This window comes from Oryctolagus cuniculus, chromosome 2 (assembly GCF_964237555.1).
Source record: "Oryctolagus cuniculus chromosome 2, mOryCun1.1, whole genome shotgun sequence".
Taxonomy (NCBI): domain Eukaryota; kingdom Metazoa; phylum Chordata; class Mammalia; order Lagomorpha; family Leporidae; genus Oryctolagus; species Oryctolagus cuniculus.
This window is the reverse complement of record NC_091433.1, coordinates 154075744-154095021: the sequence shown is the minus strand read 5'-3', so window position 1 is coordinate 154095021 and position 19278 is coordinate 154075744. Positions and strand designations below refer to the sequence as shown.

The window sequence follows — 19278 nt, the reverse complement described above, 5'->3', positions numbered from 1 at the left end:
GATTAGCCTAGTGAGCCACAGTGCCAGGCCCATACTTAAGTTTTTATTTTCCATGGGGATATAGCAAAAGTTGCTATATAGAATTGCTAGGTTTTATGATGAGTCTAGGCTTTTGAGAAACTGTCATAGAATTTTCTGACATGTTTGCATCATCAGTAGTGTATGAGGGTTTTGATTTCTCTGTGTCCTCTTCAGCACTTGTCATTCTTTCTCTTTTTGATCATCACCATCCTAATGGGTATGAAGTGATGTCTTACTGTGGTTTTCATTGGCCTTTCGCTGATGATTAATGATGTTGAACATTTTTTCATGGGCTTGTTGGTCATTCATGTATCTCCTATGGAGCTATGTCTATTCAAATCCTTTGCCCATTTTTAAAATCGGGCTGTCTTTTTATTGGTGACTTGCTATGGTTACTTATACATTTGGTAGTTGTCAGATATTATATTATTTGTACACATTTTCTTCAATTCTATGGATTGTCTTTATAATTTCTTTATGGGTTCATTCCGTGTGTAACTTAGATAAAGTCTAATTTGTCTCTATTTCAGGGCTTTTGGTGTCATATCTGAGAAACTGTTGCTTACCCCAGGGTCATGAAGATTCATTTTTATCTTTTGTTCTGCGGGCTTCATGTTTTAACTGTTGCAATCATTTTGAGGTAATTTTTGTGGATGGTGAAAAGTAGGGGACTGTGCCAGAACTATTTCTTGGAAGACTGTTCCTTCTCAATTATCTTGATATATTTGTCTAAAATTATTTGACCATTAATGTGATAGTATATTTCTGGACCCTTGATTTATAGCTTTATGCTCATTCCATTACCACTTTGTTTCAACCATGTTATGATGAGTTTTGAAATTATTTTCACCATGAAAATATACTATATTTTGTCAACTATTTTTTTGTGTATCAATTGAGATGATTATATGATTTTAATGCTTTGTCATATTAATGTTCTATGAAACATTTATTGAGTTTTAGATGTTAAACCACTTTTGCAACTTCTTTTGCTTTTAAGTGTTTAGGATCTGACAAATCCATGAAAACATTGGGAAATACTAGTTGTTGTCTCCTGTTGCTTTTTGAGATTTTTTTTTCATGAATTATGTTTTCTCTAAAGGTGACCACATATAAATATCTTGCCAAGCCTAGTTCAGAAATTTCCTCCCAGTGGAAACTGGGATCAGACAGTCCTTCCGGGGCAATGAGATGAACAATCATCTTGTCCAAAGGATCAGGAGTTGTGCTAGCAGGGCTACATTTAGTACAAGATGTTAGAATTGGGAAATGTTAAATGGCCTGCATTTGAGTGACAATTATAGGCACATGTGCACAGCTGGTCTCGGGCAGAGACCAGAGTGGAAGGGAGAGTAGGCAGACTGGAGCAGGCCATACTCGTGGAGGTCAGAAAAGAGAGTCTGAGGCCATGATGTTTTAGACCTCTGGGACTTGTCACCTGCTAGACTTTCAGCATATTGTGGCTCAGTCTCTTATCTAGGGTAACACTGAACTTGTCTCAAGTGACAAGTTACTGCAACCAATAACCGAGGATTTCTCAATTTATTCACACAGCTTTCTGCTATCTTCTGGCAGGTGGATTGGCTGGTGATTTGGTCAAGGATTGGGTGGGTGGAGGCTACTTCTTCCAAGGCCTTAGGTCGTTGATGGTCAAATCCCTGTGGATCCCAGGAGCTGGTATTTCTAGCTGGTATGCACCATTGATTTCAAATGGCATCCACTTTCTTTCTACTTTCTTGGATTAATTTAGTCCAAAATAACTTTTGGTCTGGGTCATTTAATGTCTGATGGGTGTACATCCATGGGTCTTATCAACTGTTGTGAATGCTTTATGAGTAAATGGGGAAGTCCAGTGATTGAGAAAATCACTTTGGAGTCAGAGAGACAGGAGCTCTGCTACTTGCTGTTTAATCTCATTAAATTCAGTTTGCACATCTGCACAATGGAAACACTTCCAGTGTCTACCTCATAGGTTTTATCTATGCAGGCCCCATGATGGTTCAGCAGAAGCGGTGGCTATCATGAACAATACTACTACTTCTACTACTACTACTACTACTACTACTACACTACTACTACTGATGATGATGATGATGATGATGATGATGATGGTACGAGTGTCCGGCCTTTCACTCTCCCCTGCTGATTATCTGACACTGGGTCCAGTTCGTTTTGGAGAGTACAGTCAGTGGCTTTATCTAAGTATAAATGTAAGAGAACAAGAGAAAAGAAGAGAAGTTGGTCGACAGGTTTGTGTGGATGTACATAGAAAAATGAACTCTTGCATTTGTATTTTATTTAATTTTTCCAGTCAAGAAAATGTTAAGTATGATTAAATGGTGGTGCTTAATCTGGTAGCTTAAGAGAGAAGAGAAGCCATTAGCAAGTTGATTATTATTATTAATGCTCAAGGTAATCAGGCTCATTTACAGAAGCTGATTAAAAGTAAATGTCCACATGAAAATACTGGGTCTAAATTCATGAAAATTAGAGCCCCAAGTATTTAAGATGATCGTTTGTGGTGCTACAATAAGATTAAAACAATTAAGTTAGTGGTGATATTTGAATAGGATTACATATATCTTTTGTCTTTGTCTCTACAAATAAGCACGAGAAGAGATTTCCAAGTATAACACTGCAATTAAAACATTTTAGTCTTCTCAGTTCAGATACTAGGAGTTTTATTCAACAATGTTTTTTTTTCCTTGTCTCGTGGTTACATGGCTTTTACAAATGCCAACAGCACCTGGTAGAAATGCCTCAAAGGGAGTGATACTTTTGAATCAGTTCACCAACTGCCATTCTTTGTTGGCTCTCACTTTTAGATGAGATTAAATACTTAGCACTGATGTACAGGAAATAGAAGATCCTGGAAGATTACCCAGACTCTTGGCAGAAGTATTTGCCCAGCCTTTGATCATGATGCCCTTCAGTCACCTGCTAATACATTAAGTCTTTTAGTGCTGGGGGACTGTTTTAAGAAATATGTTTTTGTTTTTTGGAAAATGAGATATTTGCAGCTAAATCCTATTTTACATGTTGTGGGGGTAGTGTTTTTCTTAAATTCATTATCTATTAGACTTTTTTTTTTTTTTGACAGGCAGAGTTAGACAGTGAGAGAGAGAGACAGAGAGAAAGGTCTTCCTTCTGTTGGTTCACCTCCCAAATGGCCGCTACAGCCGGCATCACGCTGATCCGAAGCCAGGAGCCAGGTGCTTCCTCCTGGTCTCCCATGTGGGTTCAGGGCCCAAGCACTTGGGCCATCCTCCACTGCACTCCCAGGCCACAGCAGAGAGCTGGACTGGAAGAGGAGCAACTGGGACAGAATCTGGTACCCCTACCGGGACTAGAACCTGGTGTGCCGGCGCCGCAGGCAGAGGATTAGCCTAGTGAGCCGCAGTACCGGCCTCTAGTAGACTTTTTTGAAAGAGCTTCCAAGTGTAGCTCTTTCCCGTCTCTTCCTTTTCTTCCTGGGAAGGTGCTCAGCTGACTGGGTGCTCCCAAAGTCCCTCCTTTGACAAATGGTACCTTTTCTCCTCCCATTTCTTTTTCAAGCCTCTCAGAAGAGTAGCTCGATCCTGTTGCTTCCGTTCCCTCTCAGTTCATTTACTCATCACTCTTGGACTCCCCACTGTACTCGTTCTTGAAAAGATAAAAAAAGTTCTCTGCCTGTATTAGTCCATTTTATGTTGCTAATAACATAGCTCTACAGGTTGGGTTAAGTTAACAGAAAAGCGGCTTATTTTGGCTCTCAGTTCTGGTCCTAGGTTGAGGGCCTGCATCTGGGGATAGCCTTCTTCCTGGCAGGGTCCCAAGATGGTGCACCCCATCACATGGTGAGCAGGAAACAGGAGCGTGTGTGTATCTATTCTGATCTCTCCCCCTCTTCTTATAAAGCCATGGGTTTTCAGTCTTGGGGGGGTCCCACCCTGAAGACCTTTTATAATCTTAACCACTTCCCAAAGACCCAACCTCTGAACATCATAACTGAATTCAAGTTTCCATCCTCTGGACAGTGCACCATGGGAATTAAACTCCAACATAAGTTTTGGAAGGGACAAACCATATTCAAACCATAGCATGACCAGTCCTTCTCTTTCTTGATCATATGGTGCTGCTCATCACTCCCTTCTTTTGTTAGATCTTTGCAACACTACCTTCTCCTGATTCTTCTAGCTTGTCGACTGCTCCATTTTACATTGCTCTTCCAAGTCTCTCCCAAATGCAGAGCTCCCCCAAGAATGGATTCTCAGTCAATGTTCCTCTCTACTCTGGATGATCTTGTCTCTATTCATCTATACTATGTGCCGACCCTGCTTTGTATTATTACCTTCTTTAATACTCATACCAGCCTATGCAGTAGGATCCTATCAGCTCCGTTTTACATAGTGAGGCTGGAAGGAGTTTAATCTGCTTGCTCCACTATGGTGCAGGTAAGTCTGGGCGTGTCTACAGGGTAGGGACCCAATCTATCGTTTCAATCTTATATTCTACTTTTTCCTTTGTAGGGGAGGAGAATCATATTTTTCTTTTCCCCTTCGTAGGTTAATTGACTGGGGCCCATATAACAAAAGACAGATTAAGAAGAGAAAAACAATTCTATTTAATGTGAGATTTGCGTGCTACAGAGGCCTTTATTAGGAAGCAAAGACTCAACAAGTGTTTGATGAAGAGTGGGAAGTTGTGGAGAACCAGGATAGGGCAACGGGAGGATAAGCTAAATGTAATGAGCTGGGGGAGAAAGAGGCGTGTTTGTTCAGATTCCTCTGGGGAACACTGTGTCTGGGGATAGATGTGTTCCTTTCTTCCAGGGCTGGGGTCTTAGGATCTGCTTCAGGGGAGGTCAGAACATCCTCGCCATGCCTGCCGTTTCTCAAACTCCTTCAGTTTAAAACATGTAGCATGCTGTGGTATCATATTATGGGGTAGCAAGTCCCAAATCCTGTCACTTTCATACTCATCATTCTCTAGAAAAGTTCAACCGCTGTCTCTTCCTCACCAATGCTCCATGTTCTCCTGACTTTGTGCCTTTGTTGGGCCTTGTTTCTTCACTTAGAATGCTCCTCCTTCCCTTCTTTACAAATCTAAAATCTGCCATCCTTCTGGGTGATCTATTCTGGGAGTCTTCCTAAATCTCACCACCTAGATCCATGTATATTTTTTTCAAATGGCCATAAGGCTTTGTCTGGACCCTTCTCAGCAGACACAATTATCTGCATTGCATGAGAGGTACAAAGACTTTATGCAGATCTCTTCTTTCCCGCTACTCTGTCGGTTCCCGGGGGAGCAGAATCCTCTGGTTTCCATGTTGATACACAGCCTGCAACAGTAGGCACACTGCCTTACATGGGGTAGTTCAATCATTGTTGATAGTATGAATGTATGAATAAGTGAATGGCAGAAACTGAGTGGGAGGCTAAGTTTTAGGGCAATCCTCTAAATTGGTGAAGTCACAAAATTCATCTTTTGCATATGTTTGTGCTCCTTCCTGGGCCCATTATCCCTTTTCACAGTGTTTCCTTGCTTCTCTTTACCATAAGCACCCAGAACCCTTTGCTTTCTCCATTTCTACTGCCTTTGTGATACTTTGCAAGCCATGAAAACTCAACCTCATCTCCCAGATAAAATAGGCACAACATTATTGATATCTTGGGTTGTTGTGAGGATTAAATATATTAACTCTACAAATTTATACAGAAAAAATGTTGAGCCTGGCATTAAGCACATAGTACACATTCAATAATTGTTCTTTCCATCCCATTTTCCCCCTTTAAATACTTACTTTCTTAACAAAAGTTTAAAGAATAGTAAAAATGTTTACTTTTTAAAAAAGATTTACTTGAGAGGTAGAGTTACAGAGAGGGAGAGACAGAAAGAGAGGTCCTCCATCTGCTGGTTCACTCCCCAAATGGCCACAATGGCCAGAGCCGTGCTGATCCGAAGCCAGGAGCCAGGAATTTCTTCCCATCTCCCATGTGGGTGCAGGGGCCTAAGCACTTGGGCCATCTTCCACTGCTTTCCCAGGCCATAGCAGAGAGCTGGATTGGAAGAGGAGCAGCTGGGACTTGAACTGGAACCCATATGGGATGCCAGTGCCTCAGGTGGAGGCTTAGCCCACCAAGCCACAGCGCTTTCACCAAAATGCTAACATTTTAACCTAGGACATAATTAGCTCAATTATTCACTCCTTTAATAATTTTCAATTGATTTTTTTTGGTGGAACTCAACATATTCCACCAAATATACTTTAGCTTCAACAATTAAAAATTAAGCAAAAGAAAAAAAATTGAGGTCAGATGTCCCTGATTTCTTTACCAAGTACTCAGAACCTAAAAACATGGACTTAGTAAAATACTTGAATTGTCTTTGTATTATGTAACACGTCATTTTGTCAGGGTATCTGTCCTATCTGTGGAATGTCTAAAAATGGTCATTGGAGTTGAGAACATTATCATCTCCGAAGGCAAGGACAGAAGGAAAGAGACTCACAAAAGGCAGTAGCCTAAACGTCACCATTCCCCCAAATGTTGCTGTTTAGTCTCAAGAGGCTATTTGTGTAGCAACACTATTTGATGGAAGTGCGTTTGACATCCTTCTCTCAGGATCCTGCGCCTCATGATAAAATAATTCCGAGTGGCCCGTGGGGAAAGTACTCTGAGGAGCCAGAGATTTCCTTGCAGGCTGCTTTAGCCATAAGAGAGAGAGGACCATATGCCGAATTAGGGGAACTCAGGGGACAAGACCTCCAAAGACCGGGGTGCCAGGAAGGATGTACATGATTAGAGCAGCCCTTCTGGGTTCCTTAGCACTTCTTAAGCCAAAGAAGTAAAGCATCCACTTCCTTATGGGGAATTAGGCCTGCTGATATCATAATTTCTACCTGCTTTCCTGAGAAGCACAGATTCAAGACATTTCCTACCCTGGCTGCAGCTTACCTATTCCTCCGGTACCCTCATTGCTTTAGTTAGTACCCCCTCCTCATTAATCATCTCACCCCTTTGTCATTCCCCAGATAAACCACGTACAAACTGGGATCAGGTTACCTAATTAGGCACATCGATCCCAATTTAAGGTGAGAAACTGGAGCTCAAAGAGCTGAAGTGGCATGGTCACCTGGTTAGCCATGGCAGCAGAACTTGGACCTCCTGACTTCTGGTCATTTCCTCAACCTCCCTACCCTTTCAAGCTAAGTAAGGGGAGGCCACGAGGACCTCTCGGTGCTGACAAGCCCTGCCTCCAGGACGGCGGACCCAGCAGGTGGAAGAAAGCAGAAAACACCACCTGTCCAAGAGGCTCCATTTATTCCTTCTCCGAGGATGTTCCTCTTGGCAACTTAACCACTTTCCAGAGTCAGCATTTAGTGACGGTTGTAAAAACACAAACAATTTAGCACACAACACTCTGAACTATAAACCCCAGTAAATAGGATCAGGGGGAAGATTTAAGTGAAAAGGACAACTGCTATAAAGACTTAACAGGAATTCATTAGGCTCCAAAGAGAAAGCAGATAAAAGATCCATAACCACAGGCAGGAAGTGGAAGGTTAAGTCCTGAATCATGAAGATGCGACGAGGCCCTGCCACAGCTCCTTAATCAAGTCGTCCGCAGGGGCGCGGGCGCAAGCACTCAAGGGAACCCCGAGAGGGAAGGCTCTGCGGCCACCACTGTAGACCAGGGCGGCTGGCATGCAAGGCTGTGTCCAGGCTCCACTGTCTTCTGTCCGATGCTTCCGTGTCTGCTCTGATCAGTGCCCTCTCTCCCTGTCTACGGGACTGCTGTTTGCTTCCTTGTTCTCTTTCGCCCTGGGCGCCTTCCCTTCTTCTTCTCTGCTTTCCTCTTAATACCTTTCCTCCCCACCTCGGTATTCCCAGGGTCCTCAGACTCCCCTGGACTGCACCTTCTTCCTCGTCCCTCTCCTCATCTCCCACTTGCACAGTCTCCGGTAGGATTCAGTGCCCTCCCCAGTCTGCAGCATGCAGGCTGTGCGTGGGGGTGGATTCGTCCCACAAGCTTTCTTTGTCTTCCTCGCATGTCTTTCAGCATTTTTGTCTGACTGAGGGAAGTGGCGGGGTAGAGCATAAAATAACCAGTTAATTTGGTCTGAAATTGTTTGCGTTTATCATCAAATTAGATGTCCCCAGATTTCTCTATAAAGACCAGACTAAGTAGGCTGAAAAAAACATTTCACTGTTTCTTTGGAAATTTAAAGGGACAGAGCTGAAGGGAATGTTAACCGCTATGAAATCTAAGTTGCCCATTTCACACCTCATGCTGATTAGCACAGTTTTTAATGAGGAAAACGCTAGAATGGCTTTCCACATCTCTCTGACCTTTCCCCAGAAGAGATGTAACAGATTCTCAAGAGTTGAGCAATATTTTGTTGCAATTTTTGCACAGTTTTTGAAGTAATTACTTATAAGTAGAAACAAAGAACGAAAGAACTTAGAAGCCCCGTTGTGTCACTTTCAATAAATCAAAAGAGAGGGAGAATGGGTGTGAAGAGACTAGGGAAACTGCTCCGGGAACAGTGTGTGTGTGTGTGTGTGTGTGTGCCGCATCTGCATCTTGCAGATCATTCCAGCTTCATGAGTTTTGTGAAACTGCTGGTGAGGTTGTGGTATGACAACTATCTGTGCTTTCTTTCCCAGGAAGGCCCTGGACGCACCCCAGACACGTCTGGCCACAGTAAAAAGCAATTTTCCATGCGGCAGGGGGCTGCAGTCGGAGCACTGTAATGATTAGTGATTTCATCCAGTTGTAGTGGACCCCCTGCTCATTTTTGTATATTAAATGGAAGAAGGGAAGGGAGGAAACTCAAGTGCCTATTGATTGTAATTCCAGGAGGAGCTTTCATGCAGATAAAACATATTGAGAAAAGCGAAGGTGCTGGGGATTACAAGGTTAAAAAAAGAAGGAGAAACAGAGAGAGAGAGACAGACAATAGGTGGTGACAGAAAGGTCGCCCGGAGTCTTTCTGGTTGTGAGTGATGTGTATATACTCTTTCAGCTGGGTAGTGTGAGGGTTCCCTGTTTGGTGGCCTTCCACCTCCTCCCTAATGTCCTAGTCCCTCCTCTCTCAGTTCTTTTTCCGCTCCTTTCCCCCACCCACTGTCTTTCCCCTTCTCCATCTTTTCTCTTCCTATACCAAGAAGCAGCAAAAATATGTCCCAAAGAGGCAGGCTCTAGAATGGTTTCTGGTTGTCATGGGAACACATAGATTTTTTTTTTTTCCAAGACCTTGCATGATCTAGGATCCTACCCTGATGGGGTCAGAAGTTAAGGCCGTCCTTAGGATTTCTGGATAAGAGAAATCAAGAGATGGGAGGTCATCTGAGCGTAGGTGGGTGTCCATGGAGGAAAGCTAGAACAGAGGCATCAAAGTAGTCGTGTGTTTTTTCGTTTGTTTCACACTCTTCATAAGTGCACTTGCTGTTAGGAATACAGATGAATGTGGCTGTCAGTGTAAGGGGTTGGAGATGTGAATAATTGTGGTATTTTCTGGTGTTTTATGACTATTTGTTATCTATAAAATGTTATGGTTCATAGCTCTGAGGAAGGGGTAAAATTTGAAGAAATTTTGCCAACTCTCCCATATCAAAGCTGGGGCAGAGTTGCTAATTCATTCAGATGAAAAAGTTCAGCTATGTCGTGGCACACCAAGTGAAACCACTGCTTGCAACCCATGCATCCCAACCCAGAGCGCCAGATCAAGTCCCAGGTACTCTGCTTCCAATCTGGCTTCCTGCTGATGTCCCTTCCCCATACTCTCCCCACTCCCCAGGAAGCAGTGGAGGATGGCCTGAGTACTTGGGCCCCTGATACCCAAATGGGAGACCTGAATGGAGTTCCTGGCTCCTGGCTTTGGCCTGCTTCAGCCCTGGCTTTTGTGGAAATTTGGGAAGTCAACAAGTGGATGGAAGATCCATCTCTTCTCTCTCTGTCACTCTTTCAAATAAATAAATAAGCCTTTCAAAAACTTCAGTTAGTTTTAGAGATGTGAATATTGTATTTATCCTCACAAATCAGCAGTACCACATTTTTCCAAGTACATCAAATTACTGAGATGGTTTCATATTAGCCCATGTCAACCTAGGTAACAGAGGTGGCACTTGTATCTCAGACCAAGTCTTCAGAACATTCAAGTCTCCTCTCCAAGCTAAACAGAGAGTTAGAAGCTTTCTCTCCACTGCCCTGTATGGTATCAAGGGTCATTGCTCTTGGAGATTGCGTGGGGGCAGAGGCGCAGACCAATTAGGCACAGACCAATTAGGTGGGAATTGAGGACGACTTGCTAAGGCTTCTGACCTCCTTTTAGTTCAGAGGAAGTCTTCTCTCATTTGATATCTCTCGGAGACAATCTTCTCTCCTTTTCTTATTTCATTTCTTCAATGACCAAACTAGGCTCCTGTGCATTCACGATAGATCCCAGTGACACTGGAAGCCAAGAGACCCTGCATTCAAAACCCACCTTTTACTGCAAAGGGAAGCAGACCAGATCTTTAAAGCATCCTGGAAATTGAGAGAAGTATTTATAACTCCCCCTTTAGAGAACACCACCAAGACACAGTCAAGTTTTTTGCCATCTTGTCTGTGTAAAAATACTCTTACCTCCAGCTGATTCTCCAAGGACACTGATTGACAAATGTGTAAATGGTAAGTGATTGGTTCAAGTTCCTGCCAGTCAATGCAGTTTACTCGGAGGAAATGTATCAGGCATGTATAATTTTATAAGGCTCTCAGGAATAAAAGGGACTCATGTTTTCCTTGTCTGTGACAATTCAACAACGACCAAACCAAACCGTCTTTAACACATCCTGTGTGGGCAAGCTTCAGATGCCTCCTAAGGTAGACACTTCTCTCCACTGTGGTCTTCCCCTCGGTGCTGTCAACCCCCAGAGCTAGACTGATGCTCTTGTCCCTCAGCTTATAAGTATGCTCAAGGCATCTCCAGTCTGGAAAAAAGGAAAAACAAGAAGCAAAGAAGGAACGCAACCAAAGGCCAGTCCTTAACCACAGGCCTCCCTTTTGAGCCATTCAATCCCTTCTTCTCATCAACTTCTTTCTGAAGCATTTATTTCTGTTTAATATACAATAAAATCAATTTTATGAGATAAAGATAAACAAATTTACAACTTAATAATTTTTAAGTGTACAGTTCAGTGGCATTGTGTGTGATGACACTGCTGTGCAACCATCACCACCATCTAAGACTTTCTCATCTTCTAAACTGAACTCAGCACTCACTCTTCAAACAATAACTCACCATTCTTGCCTTTCCCTAGCCCTCAGGAACTAGCATCCTACTTCCCATCTATGGATTTGACTACTCTTAGGTGCCTCATGTAAGTGGGATCGTTTAGTAGTTGTCTCCTTGTGACTGGCTAATTTCACTTAGAATAGTGTATTCAAGGCTCAGCCGTGTTACCGAATGTGCCAAATTTTTTTCCTTTTTGAGGTTACATAATGTTCCATTGTGTTCCAAAACATATCACATTTTGTTCATCCATTCATCTGTTGATATATGTTTTGTGTTTCCAACATTTAGTTGTTATGAGTAATGCTGCTTTGAACATTGGTGTGTATGTATGGCTCTTACATAAACAAGCCAAGTCTAACTGATGGGAGGGTGATAGGTCATGTGAAACACAAATGATGTGTCCTGGCTGAAGCCCTTAGACCCGCAGTGGACAGCCAGCATCAGTCCCCAAACACAAGTGTGAGGCCATCCTAGGTAACCTGTCCTGGTTGATTCCCCAAGAGACAGCAGCCACGTGAGTGATGGACTGTCTCTCTGAGGTCAGTACAAATTGCTGTCCTGTAAGCAGGTAAGAGTTCAGTCCTTTTAACAAATTACATTTTAGGATGACTTGTTGCACAGAAAAAGATATCTGATATAATCATTCATTACCTACACATATTTCATCACCCTGTGTCTATCCAATATGATTTTTCATGCATTTTAAAACATCCATTTTCATTATTTTCATAATTAATAACTATGTTAACACTGTTCAGTGTTGAAATAAGAACTATGTTATGAATGCCTTTTCTTTCTAGTTCAACATTTGGTTTTCCTGAGATTCTCTTGGTCTTCAAATAAATTTATTCAGCTTTTTTCCAATCTTTTTGATAAGTCTTTTTATAGCCTTCAACACCTTTGTAAAACTACTGTGAATCCAGTCTTCCATATATAAACCTGTCAGGAGATGATCACTTTTGATTTCTTCTGGAAATGTGCCTCTCAGAGTTTTGTTCTCTTCTACTTTAATCTGGACTGTTTGCTCTACAAAATGGCTGCCCCACTGTTGCCATAATACTTACTTTCTGATCATATCGGAGGTTCTATTTACCTATTTGCCCTGAGTATACTGTTATATGGCTCCTATCTCTCTCTCTCTCTCTCCCTCTCTCTCTCTCTCCCTCCTTCCCTCCCTCTCTCTCCATTTCTCCCTCCCTCCCTCCCTTCCTCCCTCCCTTCCTCCCTCTTTGGTATATCTTTGTTTTGGGGAAACATATCTTTAAAGTTTCTTGAGAAAGCATGCACAAGAAATATATTTTTGAGACTGTGCATAAGGAAATAGTTCAGCCTTCACTCTTGATTCATAGTTTGGCTGGGTATAGAATTATGTTTTTCATTATTTTCTCTGATTATTTTGAAGTCTTACCTTGCTGTCTTCTAATATTGCTGTCGAGATGTCTGATACCATTCTTATTTTCCATTCTTTAAATGTCATTTGTTTTTCCTTCTTAGAGTCTTCTATACTCTCAGGATTTTTTAAAAACAATCATTTTTTATTTATTTATTTTGAAAGGCAGAATGATAGAGGGAAAGGAAGGGGGAGAGAGGGAGAGGAAGAGAGAGGGAGAAAGAGAGAGAGAGAGGTCTTTCATCTATTGATTCATTCCCCAAATGTCTGCAATAGTCAGGGCTGGGCCAGGCTGAAGATAGAAGCCAAGAACTCAGTCTGAGTCGCCCATGTGTGTGTCAGGATTCCAAATACTTGAGCTGTCACCTGTTGTCTCTCAGGGTACATTAGCATTAGCAGAAAGTTACACTAGAAGTAGGGCCATGACTTGGACCAAAGCACTCTGATATGGGATGCAGCCATGTCAGGGGTGTCTTAACCATTGTGCCAATTGCCTACCCTATTATTTTTTTATCCTCTTCAAATTCAAACCTGTCCATAACTAAACTCATCTTTAGCAAAAGTGCTTGGTGTCCATTCTTTGATTGAACACAATCACTATCTTTCAAGGAAACCTGGCATCGTTGGCACCTTTCTTACTCATCCACCAATCCAAGTCCTATATTCCACTCTCTTAAGATTTGTAAATTTATCCAGTTTTTTTTTTTACATATATGTATCTCATAAATACAACATTAGGAACATAGTAATTCTTCCCCGCCTACCCGACTTCCCACCCATTCTACCCCCTTCTTCCTCCCTCTCCCATTTAGTCCAAGAAAGAAAAAGAAATAAGAAAGATGGAATAATAATAATAAAAAAAACTAAGAGAACTGTTCCTCAGCAGTCTAGACCAGGGCTGTTCTATGTTATGGCTTCTCGAAAGTGATTTTGCCCCCCCCCCACTTCTGCTTTCCCCTTCCTCCCCTCCCCTTTCCTTTTAGAAACTTAATTGTCTTTAAGGAAGAACCCAAGGATGATACATCTTTTGTGAGCTCTTAGACATAACTATAACTTTTTTTTTGACAGGCAGAGTGGACAGTGAGAGAGAGAGAGACAGAGAGAAAGGTCTTCCTTTTTGCCATTGGTTCACCCTCCAATGGCTGCCGCGGCCGGTGTGCTACGGCCGGCGCACCGCGCTGATCTGATGGCAGGAGCCAGGTGCTTCTCCTAGTTTCCCATGGGGTGAAGGGCCCAAGCACTTGGGCCATCCTCCACTGCACTCCTGGGCCATAGCAGAGAGCTGGCCTGGAAGAGGGGCAACCGGGACAGAATCTGGAGCCCCGACTGGGACTAGAACCCAGTGTGCCAGTGCTGCAAGGTGAAGGATTAGCCTAGTGAGCCGCGGCGCCGGCCATAACTATAACTTATGAGACATAATAATATCCTCCATTTAATACACTAAAAGGAAGTTATTCTTGAGAACAAGTTTTACTATTAAGTCTCATGATACAACTCTTTGGGGGCAGAGGTCCTGCATGGGAAGTTAGTGCACAGTGACTGTTGTTGTTTATTTAACAAATAACACTCTGATGTATGGCATCAGTGAGCACCCAAGGCTCTTGTCATGAGCTGCCTCGGCTATGGAAACCTTTTGTATCCACTACCTCAACAAGGCCATCAGTAACGTGGAAGTTCTCTCCTCCCTTCAGAGAAAAGTACCTCCTTCTTTGGTGGCCATTTCTTTTCATTAGGGTATCACCCACAGGGGTCCTTTATGAAGGTAGGACTTTTTTTTTTTTTCCAGAGTGTCTTGCTTTTCATGCCTGAAATGCTCCCCCTGGGCTCTCTAGCCAGACTGGAATGCCTTAAGGGCTGATTCTGAATTTGGAGTGCTTCTTAAAGTGATTGTCATTCTACGAGTCTGCTGTATGGACTGCTTCCCATGCTGGAACCTTCACTCCTTTTTAATTCTGTCTACTATTGTTTCCAAACAGTCTTATTTATATGATCACTTTAGTGCTTGATTCTATCTATATTAGACCATCATTTCTTTTCTTATTTTTTTAAAGATTTATTTATTTGAAAGGCAGAGTTACAGAGAGGCAGAGAGGCAGAGAGAGAGAGAGAGAGAGAGAGAGAGAGGTCTTCCATCTGCTAGTTCACTTCCCAGATGGCCACAATGGCCAGAACTCTGCCGATCAGAAGCCAGGAGCTTCTTCAGGGTTTCCCACATGGGTGCAGGGGCCCAAGGACTTATCTTCTACTGCTTTCCCAGGCCATAGCAGAGAGCTGGATCAGAAGTGGAGCAGCCAGGACTCGAACCAGCGTATATGGGATGCTGGCACTGCAGGCAACAGCTTTACCCACTACGCCACAGCGCTGGCCCCAGACCATCATTTCTGATCTCAAGTATTTACTGTCTTTTAAGATTAGGGTCCTGGGGATTTACAATTCTCATTATTCAGACCACATGTCCTAAGTTGCCTCTTATCCTTGAAAGTGGACAAAAACTCTCTGTCAGGCAATATGTCCTGAGTTTTGGTTTGGGAAGCTGAGCAATTGCACAGTAAAGAACCAGTCAAGTCCTTTCTGATTAGTACAGCCTTTTAGACAGGAAGTCAGCCATTCTACCCCTCTTTTCCTCATGCTGACTGTTTGCAGGCTGCCTCATGGATTGTCCTTGTCCTCACCTCTGGATCTATACTCTACTTAAAGATGCCACCTGTGCAGAATTGATCAGCTAGGGCCTCTAGACATTGACCTGCTGTTCACATAGCCCATGTTTGCTTTTGCTCTCTTGGGAGCAACCATATTATGGCTCCTAGTATTTTTCTTTTTAGCTGTGATAGCAAGCCATATGTATTATATCTTGCATTGAACATTGCTTTATTTCTGTTAAAATACATCTGGAGAGGTAAAGACCATCATGCAATCTTATTATTTTACTGTGGGTCCCAGTTCTGTCACCCAGTGTATTTTCCAGAGCTCTCAGACTTGTGATATTAAAATAATTTTAATTTGAGTTATTGGCCTATATTGTATGTGGCTAGTACTTTAAAGGACATTTGTTGAAATAAAATTCTCCTTGTAAGTGGTTTTTCCTTGGTTGTTGTTTGCCTTGTGAGTACCTGTTTATGAGTTTGAATTTCACCCAGTATTGTTTTTCACAGTAGGAACTTGGGGTTTTCTGAACTAACACATAATTAAGGAATATAGTTTCTCTGAGAAATAATTTTCTTTCATAATAGAATAGCAGCTATATTCCTATTCAGATACCCATTCCAATATTTGTTCATTGTTTTTCTGCCATGTAAACATTCACAAGTCTGTTTTAGAAATAAGACAACTAGCTACAAATCCTCTTTATCTAGCTTGGATCTGATTTTTTTTTCTTTTGTAAACTATAGACTTCAGCTTCCTCAGGGGCAAGGTCGATGTTTTATGCTTAGCTTTCAGGTTGTCCCTCCCTCCAAAACAACTTCCTTGATAAGTATTTTTCTCCTTTATGCATTTACATGTTTGCTTTTATTTTTTGAAAAGACTTGCTATTTATCTGAAAGACAGAGTTGACAGAGAGAGAGAGAAAGACAGAAAGACAGAGATAAGCATTTGGGCCATCCTCCACTGCCTTCCCAGGCAGAGAGCTGGATTAGAAGAGGAGCAGCCAGACTAGAACCGGCACCTTTATTGGATACAGAAGCAGACCTGCTGGGACTTGACCTGACACTCTGATATAGGATACCAGTATTGCATGGGGCAGCTTAACCCACTGGGCCACAGTGCCAGTCCCTACATGTTTTCTTATGTCTACATTTCCCCTTGTGGTAGCTTATATTTTTAGAATGCCTCTCTCTACCCCATTCTCTGTGGGCTAAAATTCCTACAATTTCTCCAGGTGTAACTTACATTTCACATCCCTTAAGAAGCCTTTCTCCAGATTCAATTGAGCTTCGATTTTTCTTCACCTTGAGTTCCTAAGGTTCTTTTTATGGCATTTCCTTTTTGGGGGATTCTTGTTTTCTTTTTGGAAAGATTTCAGTGTGTTAGTATTACTTCTTGAGCTGAATAATAAACTCCCGGAAAGTGGGACCATAACTGATTTCCCTAACAGATTTCATGCTAATCTTTGCAGAGTGCTGTCTGTATCATAGTCATCTAATTGCACTGGAAGTTTGGAAAAGTCAAGAAAAGGAAATGAGTTGTGGAAGTAGATCCGGGGATCCTTCCTCTTCATCGAAAACAAACACACAAAAGGAACACGCTCTTTGAGTTCTGCAGAGGAACACTTGTTAGAGTTGCTGTAGGTCCTCACTAATGCACTCCAGGTCTGCTGTGGGCATCTGCAGGACAAGAATCCCCACTGTCTGGGAAAGGGCCACGGAGGAGAGCCTGTGATGGGCGGCCCAGGGAGCCTCCTCCCACCCTGACGCGGGGTAAGGCTGGGAAGCTGTGCTTTCCAAGAACTAGCACAGTGCATTTGCAATCTCCCCTGTGTGTCAACGCAAAGGGCATATTTGATTGCTCATGTTTTATACTTTTTTTTTTCTGTATATAAAGAGAATCGAAAATGAATCTTGATGTGAATGGAAGGGGAGAGGGAGTGGGAAAGGGGAGGATTGCGGGTGGGAGGGACGTTATGGGGGGGAAACCATTGTAATCTATAAGCTGTACTTTGGAAATTTATATTCATTAAATAAAAGTTTAAAAAAAATCATGTTTTATACTTTTTCATTTTAAATATTTTTTTCAGGACAAAAAGGGGAGGGTCGTTGGATATTTTAGGAGAGTTTTATCAGTTTTTAGTTAAATCACTTCCAACCATTTGGCTTCAAGGTTACGATATACGCTTCTTCTACTGCTTTCAACCTTCCAAACTTATCTTGGGGGTCAATTGCTGAAGGATTGTGATTAAGCCCATTAAAAAGATGCCAGTTTTCAGTCAGCCAAAGCTCTTCAGCAATGGAACCATTCAGGTCATTCAATAGGTAATTGGCATCAAAATCCTAGATTGTGCTATGCCATTGAATTTCCCATCTGCGATGAGTGACATACCTTTTAAACATGTTCCTGATACATTTTAAAAAAGACTTACCTATTTATTTGAAAGGCAGAGCTGGAGAGACAGAGAGAGACACACAGAGAGTTCTTCATCTGCTTCACTCAAATGGCTGCAATAACCAGGGTTGGGCCAGGCCAAAGCAAGGAGTCAGGAGCTTCTTCCAGGTCTCCCAGGTGGGTGCAGGGGCCTAAGCATTTGGAGCCATCTTCTTCTGCTTTCCCAGGTGCATTATCAGGGAACTGGATTGGAAATGGAGCAGCCAGGACATGAACTGGCAGCCATATGGGATGCTGGTGTTGCAGGTAGTGGCCTTACCCACTATGCCACAACACTGGTCCTGTCCAGATACATTTTGGGGGATAATTTTTTTTAAAGATTTATTTATTTATTTGAAAGACAGTTCCAGAGAAGCAGAGGCAGAGAGAGAGAGAGAGAGAAAGAGAGAGAGAGAGAGAAAGAGAGAGAGAAAGAGAGAGAGAGAGAGAGAGAGAGAGAGGGAGAGAGGTCTTCCATCCTCTGGTTTACTCCCCAGATGGCTGCAAGGGCTGGAGCTGCAATGATCTGAAGTTGGAGCCAGGAGCCTTCTCTGGGTCTTCCATGTGGGTGCAGGGCCCAAGGACCTGGGCCATCCTCCACTGCTTTTCCAGGCCACAGCAGAGAGATGGATCAGAAATAGAGCAACTGGGACTTGAACTGGCACCCATATGGGATACCGGTACTGCAGGCAGCGGCTTTACCGTGTACACCACAGTGCCAGCCCCAGGGGGATTCTTATGTAGTGATAAAGTAAATATATTCAGCAACAGGTCTGGCCTTTGTCCCTGCTCTAACCCTTGGAATTTCCAGAGTGATAGGAGTGTCATTGCCACTCATAATGGAGCCTAAAAAACACACTTGGCCTGCTAGTTTATGCTAATGAGGTGACTCATTATAGCAGATGTCCACACCAGGAAGACCAGTTACGTGGTGAGAGCCGGTTACATGAGCCTCCCCTGTTAGAAGAGGAGGGGGCTGGAGGTTGAGTTCAACAGGAGGGCAGTGAACGGACCAGTCATGTCTACAAAATGAGACAACAACAGACCTCTGGACACAAAACCTGGGTGCGCTTCTGTAGTTGGCAATGCTCCGTGTGAATTGTCAGCTCTCAGTGCCGGGAGAGTAGCGAGTTCCTGCAAATGAGGGGAGCTCTGTGTTTGGAAGCCTCCCAGATCTCCCTCAGTGCCTCACTTCCCTTGACTGGCTCAGGTTTGTATCCTTTTGCTATCATAAAACTGTAATCAAAAGTACAGTGCTTTCCTGAGTTCTGTGAGTCATTTTAGGCAGGTGTCAAACCTGACAGTGATTGTGGGAATCCCTGACACTGGTAGCTGGATCATCTGAAGTGAGGGTGGCCCTGGGCACCTCTGAACTTGCAACTGGTGTCTGAGGTGAGAGCAGTCTTCTGGGGACTGAATCTTCAGGTTCTGGCATTTGCCTAACTTGTTATAACAATCTATCAAGAAGATAACATAAAGAAGAAAGGAAAATAAAAAAATATGCCAACAATGAAACCTAGGTGATTCAAAATAA

At 42.8% G+C, this 19278-nt stretch overlaps 1 long non-coding RNA gene across 1 annotated transcript in view; it reads left to right on the top strand.

Annotated features, from left to right (window-relative positions):
- LOC127490328 (uncharacterized) overlaps nt 1-17258 on the top strand; it is a 38924-nt gene extending 21666 nt beyond the window's left edge. Inside the window, exon 3 of the long non-coding RNA XR_007918255.2 lies at nt 16783-17258. This is a non-coding gene — a long non-coding RNA (uncharacterized lncRNA). The remainder of the gene's footprint in view (nt 1-16782) is intronic.
- Nucleotides 17259-19278: the final 2020 nt, after the last annotated feature.